Source organism: Quercus robur, chromosome 3 (assembly GCF_932294415.1).
Source record: "Quercus robur chromosome 3, dhQueRobu3.1, whole genome shotgun sequence".
In the NCBI taxonomy this organism is placed as follows: domain Eukaryota; kingdom Viridiplantae; phylum Streptophyta; class Magnoliopsida; order Fagales; family Fagaceae; genus Quercus; species Quercus robur.
Window position 1 is genome coordinate 63,416,315 of NC_065536.1, and position 19,570 is coordinate 63,435,884.

At 34.4% G+C, this 19,570-nt stretch overlaps 1 protein-coding gene, 1 long non-coding RNA gene and 2 pseudogenes across 2 annotated transcripts in view; 2 read left to right on the top strand and 2 right to left on the bottom strand.

The window, feature by feature from the left end:
- Positions 1-13,636, bottom strand: part of LOC126718840 (uncharacterized) — a 29,618-nt gene extending 15,982 nt beyond the window's left edge. The window contains exon 1 of the long non-coding RNA XR_007653114.1: positions 13,025-13,636. This is a non-coding gene — a long non-coding RNA (uncharacterized LOC126718840). The remainder of the gene's footprint in view (positions 1-13,024) is intronic.
- Positions 1-19,570, bottom strand: part of LOC126719922 (disease resistance protein Roq1-like) — a 71,220-nt gene that overhangs the window by 48,702 nt on the left and 2,948 nt on the right. The gene's annotated exons all lie outside the window — the stretch shown is intronic.
- LOC126718836 (pentatricopeptide repeat-containing protein At2g02980, chloroplastic-like) lies at positions 1,177-4,002 on the top strand (annotated as a pseudogene).
- Positions 4,182-5,539, top strand: LOC126718837 (extracellular ribonuclease LE-like; annotated as a pseudogene).

Consider the following 19,570-nt stretch of genomic DNA (forward strand, 5'->3'; position numbering starts at 1 on the left):
AAGGCGCGCCTCGTGTACTGAAACGGCAGGAACGCGGCGTGGGTAAACTAAAAGAATGTCTCACAACCAGGAGCGTGTCCCAGGCAAATAAAGAGGCTACGGCATTGATGAAGGACAAGACTTGGCCAGCCATGACATAGGCCCGACGTCATCAAAACTCTCTTCTCCGTTCGAGGAGCCGGACAGCAGGATTTTGAGGGGCTATTGTGGGGCCAAAGAATTTGTGATCCTGGCCCACTTTCCAATAGGGCCCAAGGCCCTCGCCGAGGAGAGGTGTTGCCGAGGACATGTAACGAAAGTCCAAATGGCCTAGAGATATAGCCAAGGACAATCCTGTCCTCGGCATCCCAAAATCTAGAAGGAAGAAACGGCACGCCATCAAAGGCAGCCCTCAGAGCGCTCCCAGAAGAAAGGGCGTGCACAGTGTAGGAGCGGTTCAAGGAAAAGCTGTCACCTCCGCATTGAATGCACCAGCAAACTTCTTGGCCGCATTAATAGGGAAAGGACCCCTGAACAGTGTGGCGACAAAGAACAAGGAAAAGACTGCCATTACTACAATTAAGTACTCTGCGCCTGACAAAGCCATGCTCTTCAGCTTTTACAACCACCCCCAACCACTTTGGGTATGGGCTGATAAGACAAGTATCAGCCCTATAAAGCTGAACCTACACGTGGACGTTCGAGGGAGGGGAAAAGCTAGTATAAAAGGAGGAGGAAGTAGCCCAGAGAGGGCGGTGCATGATGTATTGTCTATAGGACCACTGAAACCTAGCGTAAAATGAATAATAAGAACATTAAGCTCCTCAGACGAGGTCCCAGGACCAGAGTCACCCAGACCGTGCCGAGGAGAAAGTCTTCTTGGACACGTTCAATTCACTTCTATACGATCATCATGAACACCATGACTAATGACTGTCTGTTCACCAAGGCCTAACCTCTTAGTCCACGCTTTACAAATTTATTATTTGGGCCTTTAACATTCGAACCCAATACGAATTTGGGATCGTTAAAAATTGAGTCCTTACAAGTTATTTTTAGGAAAAATTGTGTAAAAATCTAATGTGAATACTCGTACATTTTCAAAAAAAAAAAAAAAGACGTGAATGCTCATAGAATGCGAAAATTTGAATATCTATTAAAATGGTGGATCTTAAGCAAGGAAGTGAAGGAGCTAAATGTATACCCGTAAATGCTGTCAAATAAGATGTCCAATGACCCTGTTGGTTTTGAAGATAAGGTCCCTTTAGTCACAACCAGTAAGCAATAATTACATGGACGTGATTACCATGTGAACTTGACAAGTCTTTCCCTGCACAACCTCACTGTCACACAAACACAACACAACCAACCCAATGGCAGCAGCTAACGCTCTCCAAATCAGCCCATTTTCTTCTTCTCCTACAAAAGCCAACACAATAACCTCTCCTCCTCTGTCTCTCTTACCCCATTGCACTTCTCTTAGAGACAGTGCGGCTGAATAGTGGAGCAAGAGAGGCGGTCGCCTAAGACGCCAAGTAAAAAAAAAGGCCCCCAAATTTTAACCAATAGGGTTATTTATAATCAATAAATAAAATAATATTTTTTTACCAGATGAAAAACAAATAAAAAATAGAGAAAAATGCAACGTCCACAATATTTTTTACAACACTTTTACAATTATGCTAAGTAGCAGGTTGTTACAACCTGATATTAATGGCAAAAAAATAATTATAGTGATATTTTCAAAGAGAGAGAGAGAGAGAGAAAAAAAAAAAAAAAGCAACTTAAAACCTAGGATTTGTTGTAAAAAAATATTGTGAATGTTGTACTTCTAAAAAGAATAAGAATAATATTAAGAGTTTAGTTAGCAAACTTTTACTAGCTCTCGTCTAAGTCTACCACTAACACCATTCTTTTACTTACTATTATCAATCTACCATATCAATAAGTATAAAAAGTTTTGTCAAATTTTTTTTGTTTATAAAATTTCTTTAAAAAAAAAAATTCTATGTAGTTTATGTTAATTAGTAGTAATTTTGCATCTAAAACAAGATAATTAATTTTCGTCTTAGGCCTCCAAATACATCAAGCTGCCCCTGCTCAGAGAGCTCAAGCAAATCCAAGCCCTTACCATCAAAACCCACCTCCAAAATGACATCACTGTCCTCACCAAGCTCATCAGTTGCTGTGCTTTCCATCCATCTGCTACCTTTATGGACCATGCCCACCAACTTTTCGACCAAATTCTCCAACCAGACATTGTGGTCTTCAAATCCATGGCCTGTGGATACTTCCGCTTCGATGCCCCTCTTCAGGCCATTTTGCTCTTTCCTGATATCCTATGCTCTGGAATTGCCCCTGGTGACTATACCTTCCGTTCTCTTCTCAAGGCATGTGCAATGCAAGCTTTAAGGCATTGCAAGAAGGTGAACAATTGCATTGCCTTGCTACCAAACTTGGTCTCAACCATAACATATATGTATGTCCCACATTGATAAATATGTATACTGAGTGCAATGATGTGAACGCGACTGTTGTTTGTTATAATGCAATAATCACAGGATATGCTCAAAGTAGTCGGCCCAATGAGGCGTTGTCAATGTTTTGCGAATTGCAAGCGAGTGATCTCAAGCCTACTGATGAAACACTGCTTAGCATACTTTCATCTTGTGCTTTGTTAGGAGCATTAGACTTAGAGAGGTGGATACATGAGTATGTGAAGATACATGGTTTTGATAAATATTTAAAGGTCAAAAATGCTCTTATAGATATGTATGCAAAGTGTGGAAGCTTGGATGATGGCATGATGCAGTTTGCGAACATGTCTGTAAGAGATACACAGGCTTGGTCAGCCATGGTTATGGCATATGCAACTCATGGGCATGGTTCCAAAGCCATATCATTGTTTGAAGAAATGAAGAGGGTGAGAGTGCGACCTGATGAGATTACATTTTTGGGTCTTTTAAAGGCTTGCAGGCACACTGGCTTAGTAAGGGAAGGTTGTGAGTATTTCTATAGCATGAGTGACAAGTATGGGATTATTCCGGGTATCAAACACTATGGATGTATGGTGGATTTGCTTAGTCAAGCTGGTCGCTTAGATGAGGCTTATAAGTTCATCGATGGATTACCAATTTAGCTCACTCCCATACTTTGGCAAACCTTGGTATCTGCTTGTAGCAGCCATGGCAATGTAGAATTGGCAAAGTAAGTGATTAGATGAATTTGTGAACTGGATGACTCTCATGGAGGAGACTGATCTTATCGAACTTGTGCACAAGGGCTGGGAGATGGGAAGATGTGAATTATTTGAGGAAACTGATGAAAGACAAGGGGGTGGTGAAGGTACCTGGGTGTAGTTCAGTGGAGTTGAACAATGTAGTGCATGAATTCTTCTCTGGGGAGGGAGTGCAATCTGTTTCTACAGATTTGCACCGGGCACTTGACAAGTTAGTCAAGGAAATGAAGTTGGTTGAGTATGTTCCTGATATTTCTTTAGTTTTTCATGCAGACATGGAAGATGATGACAAAGAAATTACTCTAAAATATCATAGTGAGAAATTGGCTCTTGCTTTTGGGCTTCTAAACTCTCCCCCTGGCACAAAAATTCGGGTGGTGAAGAATCTATGTGGGGATTGTCTCTCTACAGCAAATTGTACAAGTGATAATCAACAATGAGTAATGAATTATATAAATCTAGCAAGTTAATGATCCGTACCAGCTTCTGGGTTTAGGCATTTATGATGCAAGAATGTGCATGGAATCTATTTGTGCAAAATTGGTTCCAAAGAGTGGAATAAAGCCTTTTGTTGATTTGTACAGATAACAAATTGGTTCCAAAAAGTGGAATAAAGCCTTTTGTAATTTAGGCAAATCAATTACTTTTAAAGTCAACTTTTAAACACAAAGCAAAGGAAAATGATGTGGCAGAAGTTTTTCCTGCCCTCAATGAGGACATTTTACAAGTCTGAGTGTCTTTTTGTTGCTATTTTTTTGTGTTTGGTTTTCTGTAACTTTTTATGTAGCAAGGAAAAAAAAGAAGTCAAACCTAGTTGTTTCAATATGATAAGTAAATAATAATGTTATTAAATTCATTTTTTTCCACAAAAATACAGACAAAACCGATGAAGTTGTGGAAATAAGTCAATAATTTTGTCCCAAACTCCCAAATGTGAAAGGCTAATCAGGTGCATTTGTTCACACAACACAGGTGATAAATTAATAGTAATAGCAGTAAGCATATGCTGCACCTAATATTCTGTCCACACTTACGTTTTTGCCTATAAATACTGCCATTCACATCATGAAACTATCACCCTAAGTCCAAAAACAAATCCCACACCTCTCTCTCTCTCTCTCTCTCACACACACACACACACAGAGATGAAAGTATGAAACCCAATTGTGCAATCTTCATCAAGCTTTTATTAGTACAATGCCTAGCAATTGGCTGTGTTTCACAGAGGTACAACAGGTGAGTGGGATTATTTAAGAGAGAGATCATCCTTTTGAACACTAACTACTCTTATTTGATGTTTTCATAACATCAGAACTTTATTCTTGATTTCACCACTCTAAATCTCTAATGTAGTGGCCTGGATAATACTGTGACACAAAGCAAAGTTGTTGTTATCCAACAATAGGAAAACCCAAAACTGATTTTAGCATTCAATGGCTTCAGCCTAATTACAATGATGGCTCATACCCGTCCAACTGCAATCCTAACAGCCCTTTCGTGAAATCCAAGGTACCAATTTCTCATTAGGAAAGTGTTAAAGTTGTTATCAATTTTACTATATAAAACTTATAAACTAGCTTGATAATAAAGGTAATTGGTGCTACATCGACAACATAAGTGCTTAAATTCCATCACTAATAAAGTTCATTGTATATCATTCTGTAGATTTCAGACCTAATTAGCAGAATGCAAGTAAGTTGGCCATCACTGGCCTGCCCAAGCAGCAGTGGTTCCTTATTTTGGTCACATGAATGGGAGAAACATGGGGCTTGCTCCAACTCCATCCTTGACCAGCATGAATACTTTCAAGCTTCTCTAAACCTCAAAGACAAAGTACACCTCCTCCAAATTCTTGAAAGTGTAGGTAACTCTTCATTTCCTTAGTAACTTAAATTGGTTGTCCAAGCATTCTGCCGTTTATTCTCAAAAAAATTGCTTGTCCAAGCTTAACTTTCCTAAACCTTTTCTTTGTTTTTTATTTTCATTTAACATTGAGTGGGGGAAAAAATGTTACAGGGATCCAACCAGATGAGAGTTCTTATAGCTTAGTAGCATAAGTGATGCTATAAAAGGAGCAACTAGGTATGATCCTAGGATAGAATGCAATGTTGATGCATCAGGTAACAGCTAGCTTTACCAGCTTTGTCTTTGTGTAGGCACTTCTGGGTCACAACTCATCAAATGTCCTGTGCTACCAAAAGGGGGATGTGCCTCCAACATTGATTTCCCTACCTTCTAAATATAATAGAGGAAGAAAGTGGAATGCCTCCCTTAAACAAGGTTTGCTAACAGTGTATTGGATATTTCAACTTTTGTCCTGCCTAATTACCAATAATTTATATTCTCTCGTGGCATAATATAATCTATGGAAAAATAATCATATCTATTATGTACACCTTTACATTGAGGAAAAATAAAATTTTCATTATAGATATGAAGTCTAGTCCTGATTCATATTGTGTGGATAACTATCAATGATTTTATATTGAACGAGGTGCTTTGCAATTTATATTAAATTTCTCTAAGAATCTTTGTTAAATAGAAAATCCTAACTGGTCGATTTTTATGACCTTTGGGAGCATGGTACAAAATACAGAGAATGTTTGACCGTGGAATAGAGATAAGGAACCAAGCCAACAAAAACTTAGGCATACACGTCCAAACAAAAAAAAAAAAAAAATTATGCACAAAGGGTTCATCCTATTACTTTAATTTAGTAGCTTTCCTTCTTTGCCATTTGAGTTATAGCTTATTGGCCTTTTCCAATTACCTTCGTCTATAGCCTTTAGGGTGCTATCTTTAGAAGCAGCTGCCACAGTAATACCTTCAGCACCTGTATATAGAGAACAACTTTAACATTGATAGTGCAAAGAATTAGTTACTGAAACCTTGACCATTAGAAGGAAGCAGATATTTCCATATTGGCGAACAAAGGATAGATGAAAAACCTATCTTAAGAAGCCAATTGGATTAAAAAAATGTATAAAATTATTACTAAATTAATTCAGAGATACAAAGTTTTAAACAATTCAAGGCAGAGAGGTCCCAAGTTCAGGTGCAACAACAGTTACTTTTGGTATTTCTGGGAAGTAAGAAGCAATTTAGATTATCAATCGTTGTATTTGTTACGTAACAAGCAATTTAGGTTATCAATATTTTGCATATTTTGACTTCCTAACAATGGGGAAGAAATACCCTTTCTTTATCTCATATTTAGGCTTCTTATAAACAACCTTTTCCTCTTTCAGTAACAACATCGCCACCTTAACAAAAGCAGTCCCCATGAATCAAAATTCCTAAGAAAATCTAAACATCCCCATAAAGTATATATTAATCTCCAAAAGGAATATAAGCAAAGCACTTACCAATAGGACTACAATTTTAATAGGAAATTTCTTCCTCAAAGCCAAAGCTTATCTAAAAAATTTTTAGTGAAGCCCAGAGGAAATCAAATGCAACCCATACCCATGTAATGGTAATGATTATAGCAAATTTGTAATTCTATTGCAATTACAGTGCATAATGGTATGTTTATTATTTTCCATACCTTCTGTTGTTTAGTTTGTAAAGTTTATTTAATACTTATCCTTCTAAATTGCATTACACGGGTATGTACAATCAAATTTTAATCTGCCCAAGCATTAGAACACAATCAATGATTTAAGGAAAAAAAAAAATGTTGGATTGTTCCTTGGTTCTGTCAGTTTGCTATCTCACATAAACAATGCTTGGGCACAATTTCTAGTTAAGATATCTATCATTCATGGATTCAGATAGAAGTTTGGATACGATATAACTTTCACCAAGGAAACATAGTTCTATTAACCTCAACAGAGTAGGAAAAAATGTGAAGAACTTGAGAGAGAGAGAGAGAGAGAGAGAGAGAGAGAGAGACTAACAATTTGATAAAAAGGTAGATTCAATGCTAAAGTATGATAAACCTATACCAGTTTTCTATATAACATAAACAATGCTTGGGAAACAATTTCCAGTTAAGATATCATTGGTGGATTCACATTGAAGTTAAGATACAAAATAACTTTCAGTAAGGATGGAAAGTTTTCTATAATACTTTTTAACCTTGTACTTCCTAAGTGATGGAAAGTTTGGTTTAGGCATTCTTACAAACACTTTGAGGGAGCAGAAAACACATGCCACTAACCTAAATCTTCAACTTGTAGTACAACTTTAAACAATGAAAAATTCTTCGACTTTCAATTCCAAATTCATTGAAAACCAGTACCAAAACAATAATTATGCTACACAAATCCACAAAGTTACACAACACTCCAAATCATCACACCAGTATATCTTAAACCCAGTAAAAGAAAATAAAAATTACATAAATAGTTACCAAGTATTTATCATCTAAGCACTCTAAATTATCACACACTCGAGCTGACCCAATATAGAATATTGCATGCTAAACCAAATTAAACAACTCCAACACCACCAATATAAATAAGAACATGAAATATAAAGAAAATTTCCAATACCAATGGCAGGAAAAACAAAGAGAAAGTAAGAATAACTCAGAACGGATACTCACAATGTGGATCATGTGGTTGTGAGAGATGCAGAGGAAGTATTACAGTATAGCTTGTTGGGGACAACAACCAATAATATTGAAAGCCAAATTGAGAGTATGAAAGCTTATGCAGGTTTCGTCGCCTGCAATTGACAGACCCTTCACTAGTAACCTTTCTTTGAATATTCATAACACTCTTGGCTCTGCGACTTAATCGAGGAGAGAGTCTGCATTGGAGTAAAGAGAGAAAATTGTGAAGAGCAATTATTTGGTGGTAGTCGAATGGTTGGGTTATAAAAATAAAGCATTAAAAAATTAATAATTAATAATGATGACATGTAAATTTGTGAGACCTCTAAAGATTACATGGCATAATTGTAGAAGATCAACAAAAGGTCAAATACTTCAGCTTTATAGTATTTATAGATAATGAGAACAAACTAAGATTTTTGAATGGCTTGAATTTTTAAAAAATGTACAAAATGATTTCTTTTACCTCCACATTTCTTTTAACTTTGATATGTAGTCTTCTGGGAATGCATACAAACTACAAAAGTGAGCTGAATCCTCACAAGTTTTCTTGTGCTCAACATCCTAATTAGGAGCTTTCTTGCATTTTCCTTGTTCATTGTTCTCACTTTTAAATCAGATCTCTCTATCCAACATCTTACCCCTACTTTTCAAAAGGAAGCTGCAGTAGCACTTGAGCATTGTTGATAAACAACAGTACCAACCTTCTACTGTTTATGCAAAAAAGCATACATTTTATGAGACACTTATCAAGGAAAAAATAATGGTGCTAGATAAGTTGTTTCATAAAATAAAGTTCACGAGCATGATTTTTAGTAGTCCAACAATGATTATGTAGATTTCCATTCCTAAATTGCTAATAGAAATTGCAAGTGCAGGCAACATTTAGTGTCTAGAAGCAAGGGAAAAACAGAGAGAGAGAGACTTAAAAAACAAAGATTGGCAATAACGCTCACTCACAGCAGAAAAAAAAGGAACAAGAGTACAAATAAACCTAAGATACAAATAGTTCTAGGTCTAAGTATCATATTCAATTGCTCCAAAAGTGTTTTCCACTATCTTTAAGGGTCCGGTAGCGCACCACCTGATGTAATATTTTTTCATCATAGGTACCTTCGGGTTGAGGCAAAGGGACTCATTACAAAGCATTAGCAATATGGAAACATCTTGACAAAGTGTGGAAAACAACATTTGGTAGAGGATAGGAAATACTGACCTTGAATTTCAGATAATGCATAAAGCTATTAATAAATTTGAGCAGGCTAAGGCATAGGAGTGAAAATCTAGACATTGCAATTCCTCGCATGCTTAAGGGCATGAACTCCCTGAAAAATTATATTACAAATGAATTATAAGATCATGAAAAGGTATGTAATATGCAAGGAGGAGAGAATATATGAGAGGTATTTTTTTTCATACTTAATGCATTTGCCACATCCCTACAGAGCTGATTGTCGATGTGTTTACAATGACACAAAGTGAAAAAATCTGTCAGGGTTTTGCTAGATAAAAGTATAGAAAATGGAAATTGTCCCTGAAAATGAAGCAAAACATATCTAAGAAATTCATGGTCATGACATAGGATAGTATAGACATTCTGGATGAAAAGGGTCAAACCAAGGAGAACATTTAGCCAAATGTATAGAAGATAAAAAAACAAACTACAGATATCCATCTAACAAAATTAATAAAAAAGTAAAAAACAAGAAGTATTCCTCTTATAAATCACAATAAGGATAAAGAGAATCAGTGATTAGATTCCTCGTTGTAAACTATCTTCTTACCGAAGACTATCATTTAACACTTTCCAAAGGAAAATAAGCACTTTGAGAAAGGATTTAAGCTTCCATAGGTCGGCCCACATTTAAGAACTATATCTCAGAGTTCTGCTCCTTCCATATAAGCATTCACTATAGAGAAGCCAGTAGGCTTGGTTGATAGTAAAAAGACCTGACTGATTCATTGGGCCTAATTAGTCTTAACTGCACTTCCCGATCTAGGAGTTAGCTCCTTCTAAATGATAGAGTTGGCTATATGAAATGCATATCAATTCCTCACTAATGCACAATTTCATTGTGCAATAGATTGGTCAAAAAAATAAAAAGCCCTTGTAATATGTGGATAATTTCCCCAAGACACATTAGATCTTACATTAAGCCAAAAGTCATAGTTATTAGGAATTGAGTTCCCATTTCTTACCAGCCATTCAGCTTCTGTGAGAATAGATAATCCGATTTCTTTTTTTTTTAATAGATATATAGTTTCATTAAAAATTAAGAAAGTTGCTACCTCAGTACACAGACTTGACTTAAGTACAATTTTCTTTTCACTTCTCATATACATGAAAACTTCCTAGAAAGTAGTGTGAATCTGCACCCAACCTCTATTTCAAGATGTGATAGTAATTTGTTTTTTATTTCCATGGGTTGGTAAGAAGTCATTGTATCAATATTATAATTGTAAGTTCGATGCATAATACATATATACAATTTTTAAAAGCCTTTTTTTTTGTCTTTTGACATGTAATGAAAAGTTGTTTATGAATTGAAGTTGGGCTTTGGTGGAAGAGTACTACTAGTTTCAAACTCTAAATTGTGCATGCCGATTGATCTATATGCAAAGATTGGTTAGTGATCACTAAATATCTTCATTTAAAGCCTGATTATAGCTTCTTCATGTCTTATCTTATCATATCTTGCGTGTATATTAATATTCCAATATGTAACCTAAGGATTTGATGAAGAAGATGATTTCATGTTTGAAATGAAGAGGAAATCCAAAGAGGAGACCGAGACACCATTTGTAAAGAATGGAAGAATGTTATTAGAGGAGTTAATTGCCTTTTGCAATGGAAAAGGCAATCTTATTCATGTCTTCTTCTCTGTTGAAGAGCTCAGAAGAGCAACAGACAACTATGACCCACTTTAAATTTTCTAGATGCAGATGGTTTTCACTTTTATAAGGGTTCTTTGGAAGATCATTTATTTTCAATTAAAAAGTATGGCAAAAGATCATGGGCTATAAATCTGATAATGATAAGTTTGTGGGGGCTTCCCAGTGGGAAGGATTGGATTTTGCATTGGCATAGGTTAGCTAGTAGGCTCCTTATCTATGGAGGGAGAGAAATTGCAGATATATATATAGAAAAAAATAAATCAATAGGTGTTTTATTTCCAATAAACAACAATTAAATGTTTTGAAAAACCTCTTGATCGGAGGAATAGGAAGAATCACCACTAATCAAAAGACACATATTTGAAGAAGGGTTGAATTAATGCTCAATTAGTTTTAATTGTAAGGCAAAAATACAGGAATGGTTTGGTGGAGTATATGGGATACATTAATTGAGAGAGAAGAAATTGAATTGGGAAAGTTTAAAGTGAATGGGATTTTTATTTTTTATTTTTGACTGAAGGCGATAGGAAATGGAAAGTTGAAAGAAGAGCAAAACATTAATTGCAAAAGGAAGGAAAAAAAAAATTGTAAGAACAATGTTGCCAAATTGATTGATTTCTCACTCTCCATGTCAATTCCCGAAGGTCAATTGCATGTACAAGTTTTTCATATTCGTGGAAAACATGGGTACGCAATGCCTGAATATGCGTGTATGGGCTATTTAATTGAGAATGCTGATGTATATAGTTTTGGTGTGCTTATACTAACACTTTTGGCAGAACGGGGTTCATATTTATATGGTGAATATGATACGAGACTTATAATCTAATAGATTGGCCAATGCTTTTGGTATAATGCCACTGAAAGAATTATCTTGAATGTTCCTGGCATTTCCTTGACAAGGGAGCTCCAACTATATTCACTGGAAACATTATATTAAAAATGAATAGACCCTAGATGGTTTAGATGAAGGCAAAGTGTAATTCGTTTGTCAACATATATAAGCTTATTTGGCTTTTTGCTGGAAAGTGGACTGAATTATATTTGTGCTTTGAAAGAGTAAGAAAAACAAAATTAAGGTAAATGAAAAAGCAGTACTTAAACAAGAAAAACTAAAAGCTAAATGTAAAAGCTAGTAGATAATGGATATGTATCTACACAGTTTTTCCCATTTCCCAAATGAGCATGATATTGAAGGAGTTCAAATTATGGCAGTGGGGAGAGTGCAGCAATGGTTGTGATAAATACTGATACAACAAAAAAAAAAAAAAAAGACCAGATCAAACAAAAGGAATTTAAATACCACAAAGGAGATCAAAATTTCTGATGTAACTAGTAATGAAGTAAAAATCAGCTTCAATTTTTGAGTTAATGCTAATATGTAAAATTCTGTATCAGTCAACTGCAACTTTTGTCATGATAAGATCCCTAGCTTCAAATACAAAATTGCACAACATCCTCCAAAATAACATTAATTATGCAATCGTTCACAAAAGAGATCAGAACCATCATTATACAGGCAACAAGACATTAAAAATTTTAATAAAAAGTATCCATTCTACTAATTGGAACCCCTGTATCAGGCAAAGATGTAAATAGAAAAAGTTTATGATATTGAACCCTGTATCAGCCAAATGTACAACATTGCATATATTAGTTGTCGTGAAACATCCCCAAGATCAACTTCACAAGAACGTAACACAATTCACTCAAGTAAATGAAACTTTAAGAACCAATGGAGTTATATGAAAATTCCATATTTATATCTGTATTATCACCATGAATTCAGGACTGCAAAAACGTAATAATTATATAATGTTCTATAAATGTGTAAGAGAATTAGTTTGACTAACAGATAGACTACATGGCTCTAACTACGTCGAATTCTTCCTCAAAACTTACAAAGATTCATATCTTGGATTCAAAGAAGTCATACTTTGAGAAACATGCTTAATCATAAGCACAAAATTGATTGAATTAGATAAAAAATAATAATGTAATCTAGTTCTAGTGTTCATGGCAAAAGAAAGCTGTTCTCCAATACCCTCAAATTATAACAACAAAACAGCAAATGAAAAGTTATAAGACTACATGAAAATCTGATTCACTGGATCAAAGGAAGCAACTACACCCGATAGATTTTTGCATGTATCCTCAAAAACAACAAGAACAATCAACTAGGCATAATGGGGTATTTCCAGCACAGATTTATCGATACCCAATTCCTTTTCTGTGTAAACAGTAAACGGTGTAGCATATCTAGTTTTCTAACAGCCCAATGCTTAAACTTAAATTGCACAATGAACTCTTCAAATGAACTACTACAAGAAAGGAGACCAATTTGACAGTTTAACCTGGGAAGAAGAAACAGTTACCCTTCCTATTACTATATAAACAAATATAATGCTTTAGACAGAATAAAGAAGAAACCAGAATGTTACTATATAAACAAATAACATTTGCCCTTCCTGTTACTAAACAGTTTCACCCTGAATGTTATTGAAGCTGACATCCCTAAAGAAGAACACAGAATAAAGAATTAAATAAACATTACAGTACAGGTACTATTTCAATAAGAGCTAAATATAACAAGGCAGTTTCAGTTGCAAGTGCTTCAAATGATGCAGGTTATTAAGCTGGCCTCCAATCCACCCAGTGAGGTTTAGTCCTTGAATTTTACTGTATAAAACTAGTAGAGACCATAGAAGGGTAAGGTTTTGGGCTTATGATTTATCTTAAACAGTCTTGTACACAGCCAACAAATTTGATGTAGCTTCTAAAATTCAAAATGATACACATTTTCTACAAAAGTCAGGATTCTAAGCAACTGGTGTACACAATTTTTTAAATCAAGAAACCGATTAAGTCCAAGTGAATGAATAAAACTAGGAAACAATTGCAAGATCTTTCTTTACCATGGTAAGCTAAGCAGAAATTATGCATCTCAATTTGAAAAATCAAATCAAAAAAACACAAAATCATACCAGACAGAGCTCACATCCAAGGCAAAAGGAAATCTGGGGCCTGCCAGTGACTTCAACCGCAACCATCCTAGTCAACTGCATTACAAAAAAATAAGACCAATTAGCCAAATTACAATTTTTAAGTTCAAAAACTTATTCAGTACCCTTTTTTTTTTTTAATAGAAACACAATAAATACTTATAAGTTCAAGTTGATATGATATCCATTACCATTGTTTAACAAATGCAAATGAAACAGTGCTACCAAAAAATGGAAACATACCTTGGCATCAAATGCAAAAAGAAACCGGTGAGAAACGACCGAGTAGGAACAGTTTCAATGTGATTTTTTGATTGAGGCATATTTCTTCAGAGTTCATCAACGTGTCATCTGTTTCTTCGACCCCCAACCTTTTATAGAATACCCATAATCAACAGTATCATCTTCTCGAGGAGGACAAGTGCATTCTACGTGGACCCCCACATTTTTATAGAATAATAGGTGTCATCTGACTCATATCTAATTGAAACCTTAACACGATTCTGGTCAGTTGGATTTGATTCATTCAAATGTCTCTGCAGCAGAGACCATTGAGTTAGAGAAAATAAATATTGTGAATGTCCCCCTAGATCAATAGACTGATATTCACGATTTTCATAACCATTGATGGAAATTTCAACAAAGCCATGAAAGCCCTCTGGTCCAGGAACAATACAGACAACCAATTTTGGAAAATTGCGACCAACAAAGAAAAATATGGAGTTATCAACACTTTGATGATTAAACCATTTCAGCATCTCAGTTCCACAAAATAAAATAGCTGGATTCAAGCGATCAAAGCTCTCTCCCCAAAACTCAACCCGTTCAATAGCCATAGTTTCAGATGGTAAATTATTGGAGAACTGCAGATCCATTAATTTGTTGCTTCTTGCCCTACCACATACTCTATTTGGTAAAATCCCAATAATTCCTATTACCTGCATGCAATTAGAAAATTCAATATTTTTCATTTAGCAAATCTCGTAAAGTATTTAGATAAAGTAACAAAAATTGTTTCTTTATATATATCTTAAAGAAAGAGAGAGACCTGATTAAATAGCCCGCTTGGTGAGGTATTCAACAACATGGAATTATTCACATAAACCCTCCTTATTGATTGTGGAAGTCCTTGAATTTCACGAAGAAGCTTGCAATTCCTAGCATAAAGTGATTCTAATCTGGGAAATCTGCTAATGCTTTCAGGGATGGTAACAATATTGGTATAAGATAGATTTATCATTTTCAATGCGGGGAAGTAATCAGGCTTCATCAAAAGATCTAATTCAATTATGCCTTCACATCCACTGAAATCCAGCAGCCACATGTTCACAAACCCATATCCGGAAGAGCCATCAAAAGAATCGCACGTCGGTCTCAATTTGGCAGTATGACTGTACAATACCCGAAGCTGTTGCAATTTATAAATGCTATCTGGAAGATCCCCAAGGTTTTTGCACTCTAAAAGGTTTAATTCCTTAAGCTTAGTGAGATGCTCGATTGATGAAGGCACCTCTCTAATACCACTACTTTCCAAGTTTAAAAAACGTAAACATTCCATTTCTGGATGAAAATTAGGGAGCTTCTCAAGGCTTGTGCAATAAGAAAGAATAAAAATATAAAGAGATTTCAACCTGAGCTGGCTTGGAAGAATTTGAAGTTTTCTACAATGACAGAGATCCCATGTTGTAAGCTTTTCAAGAGATCCAAAGCATTCATCAATCTCAACTAAATTTTCACAATTAGAGAGCTTCAAATTCCCCAAATTTGGGGCCCCTAATTCAGTTAATTTAACTAAATTTTCACAATTAGAGAGGTTCAAATACCTTAAATCTGGGGCCCCTAATTCAGTTAATTTAACTAAATTTTTACAACCACCGAGCGCCAAACTCTCTAAATTTGGGGCCCATAATTTAGGTACTTCCGTAATAAATTCACAACCACTGAGATTGACATTTATCAAATTTTTTAAGGGACGCTCCTGTAGGGGGAAAAAAAAAATCAAAAGTTAACTACAACAAAACTTGAAATAAAAAAATTTAACAAAAATCCCAATTTAAAAATATACACAATCATACCTGCGTGTTTAGCCTTGGCAATCTAATGCGACTATGTGGCATCTCAATAGCAACAAGTTGTTCAGGAAAATACTCAGATGGCCAGTGAAAAGGATAATTGGGCCACTTAAGAAATATTAGACTATTGGGAAGAAATTCAAGTGGTTCACAAATATGAACATTCTTAACTATTAGAAATTTGAGATTTTCCATCTTTTTAAAAGCTTCCGTGTGTAGTTGCACTTCTACTGGTTGGGGCAAATGCAACATTATGCCTCGAATTTTTTCTGATCCCTAATTGGAGAAGCATCAAGTCAACTCATAATAGAATTTTCCAAATGTATAATGATTTTAAAATTTTAAGCGAAAATAATACTAATGAACTAATATTTTATAAAATGATAGAAAAAAAAATGAAAGAAAAAATACAATACATCTACCTAGTGAAAAAGAAAAAAAAATAAAGAGAAAAATTCTACATAATCAACTTACTGTGTTATTTTTCAGTACATGAAGGACATCATCCTTGAGACACAACCTACTACGACTACCAGGCTGTTCAGGGGACTCGCTATGAACAATTTGCCGACCTAATTCTTGCAGTAAATCATGTATCCTCAATTTTCCCCATGAAATGGTTATGAGAGATTTTTCCACAAGTACATCTATATCAATGCTTGGCTTGTAACGAGGAGTTCGTAGTAGATTTATTACAAAATCTTTATCTTCTCCATTAAAGAAACAAGCAATACCTAAAAATATTTTTTTCTCTGTTTCTTCCAAGCCATCAAAACTTATCCGGAGTGTATTCAAAACTTTTTTCGGAGGAGTTTCTTGTAGTCTACCTAGGGCACTTTCCCATGCATTAAGGTCTCTACATTTCAAGAAGGTACCCAAAACATCAAGTACCAAAGGAAGGCCTTGAGCATAACGTATCGCTTTCTTGGACAACTTCACATAACCTTCTAAAGGATGGTCTTTCTTAAAGGCTTTTCTACTAAATAGCTGAAGAGCTTCATCACTATTCAGTTTCTTAGCCTTGTATATTTCAGCTTCAGCCACATCATGTTTGATCAATAGATGTTGATCTCTTGTTGTTATAATGACTCTACTCCCTCGACCAAACCAAACTCGCTCGCCTGCTAACGCTTCTAATTGATCAAGTTGATCCACATCATCAAGAACGATAAGAACACTTTTATAACATAATCTTTTCTCTATCACATTACTTCCCCATTGAACATTTGAAAAATCAATATTTCTTTCAATCAAGATATCAGAGAGAAGTTGTTTCTGTAAATGAACTAAACCATGTTTTTCACATTCTTCTCTAACATTGGCAAGAAAGCTACCGCCATCAAAATAATAACGAAATCTATCATAAACAACTCGTGCTAGAGTTGTTTTGCCCAATCCCCCCATTCCCCAAATCCCTATAAAGCGAAGATCATTCAACCCTATGCCTAATAAATTCACCAGCTCCTCCATACTAGAGTATATTCCAACAAAATCCTTGTGGACAATTGAGTATGTAGAAATCAATTTATTAGATATCTCTCTAACTATTTCTTCAACAACGTTTGCCTCATGTCTGCAACGAACATAGGACAACAATTTGTTGAGTTAGCAAAGGCCATATAGAGAAAAGATTAAGCAAATCAATTTTCCTTGCTTATCAAAGCATTTCTACACGCACATGCACATGCACACATATATGTGATCTGAGTAGTGTTCTCATAAAAATAAAAAATAAATATATAAATAAATAAAAATCTACATAGTGGTATTGGGCGAGAATGGTTGAAATATGCCAACATCTTTAAATATGAAATTAATAACCTTCAATAATGCTTTTGAAAATTGCAGTTATTCCTAGATTTTTTCATCACAACATGTCAAAATTAGACCAAGCAAAATGGGACTTGAGCTCATTAACCTAATTAAACTTGAAGGAAAAAATATATATGAATATGGGTCGGGTTTTTTGGACACATAAAAAACAAGTCAATTCAATCTTGTGAAAGTTCGGGTCAAGTCAACCTGCAGGTGACCCTTTTTTAACATCACATGAACTTTTCATTTTCAGTCTTTTTTTTTTGTTCTTTTCTTCCTTTTTTTTTTTTTTTTTTTGTCACTTCTACTTATTTAATCTCCTTTATAGAATGGTCATAGTTATGAAAAATATAGTTCTTTATTGACATTTATTTATCGAATACTAATTTATATTAAAATTTTATATTGGAGTTGAAAACATTGACAATATTACTCACCAACTTGGTGTACAATTCTCAAGTAAATTGAGATGTAATTCATATTAATTATTTACTTATTTTTCTTTTTCCCAATATGTTATATTTTATTCTTAACATTTTATATATTTAGTTATCTTTGAAGATAATCTAAGTTTATTTATATTTTGGATGCAATAGGTGCATCTAATGAGGTTGTTAATGTGATATGGTCCAAATTCTAGTTTTTGTTTTTCTATTCTTGTGTGATGATGATAAGATTAGTAGACAACTTTGGACCATATAACTTTAAATATTTATGTATTATTTAATTTGGACTATGTTCATTTATGATTTTATGTATTATTCAACTTTGTAAAAAAAACAAAATGATTTTATGTGTTATTCAACATTTATTTTTAAGTGATTTTGTTTATAAGTTCTCTTATTTGTTATAAAAGGAAGAGAAGATAGAATGATTGATTTTTTATTTTTATTTATTTTTATATATATTTTTTAATGTGAAAAGATATGTGTGATATTGTGTCGACCCAACCCTCAAAAGACTAGGTTAGAGCCATAGGTTTTGTGATCCGTTTAGGACAACTGTTTCTAACTCGAAACCAATTTGACCCAAACTCAACTAGGTTGAACCCAAACCTGATCAACCCACCTCGTTTGCTAGGTCTAGTAAAATAATATATAAAAATGATGGGTTCAAATTACATGTTATATAGTTTTACAAGAGTTAAACATTTTCTAAATCCTACAATCCTATTATAGAATTATCAATGAAAATTCAATAGATGAAAATTCACTATTTGTCATATTATAAAGGAAGACTAAATTACAATTTGCATCATCTAACTTTGACCAAGATTCAGTTCAATTCTCTAACTTCACTTGCATTCAATCAAGTCCTCTAAATTTTAAATTTTCAAATTTATTCAATTAAGGTTTTTAGCTAGGCTTTGTTTGGGAGTTCATAAGGGAATGAAATGGAAATGAATAATCATAAAGAAATGGATGTGAATGGAATGTATTTAAGTATGGGAAATGAATGGAAAAGAAAGGGATGAAATTGAATTAAGTAACCTTGTTTGGATGTTTTAAAATAAATGAATGGAAATGAATGTAATGTAAGTAACCTTATTTAGGAGTAACATAGAAGGAAAGAAATGGAATCATTTTATGGAAATATTACCATTAGACCCCTATTTTTAAATAAATGGTTGAATATATAGGAGTATTTTGAGAGTTTTGGTAAAAAATTTCCATTAAAACTCTCTCAAATAAAGGAAGAGAAGAATATTCTAAAATTATTATTTTTTATTCATTTCCATTTAATTTTATTTCATCCTCCTAAACGAGTGCTTAAGATCATATTGTTATTGTCCCCAAAAACATTTTTTTTAAATTAAAAAATCTAAAAAACTAATACGAACTTTTTAAAATGCAGTGACATCTACACGATGAAGGTGGTGGACAAAGAGGCCTTGGTGAAGAAGAAGAAGAAGGTGCAGAGAGTGGAGATGGAGAGGAAGATGTTGGACCATCCATCCTTTTTTGCCTAAGTTCCACACCAAGTTTGAAGCCTCGCATCTCTGTTGCATTGT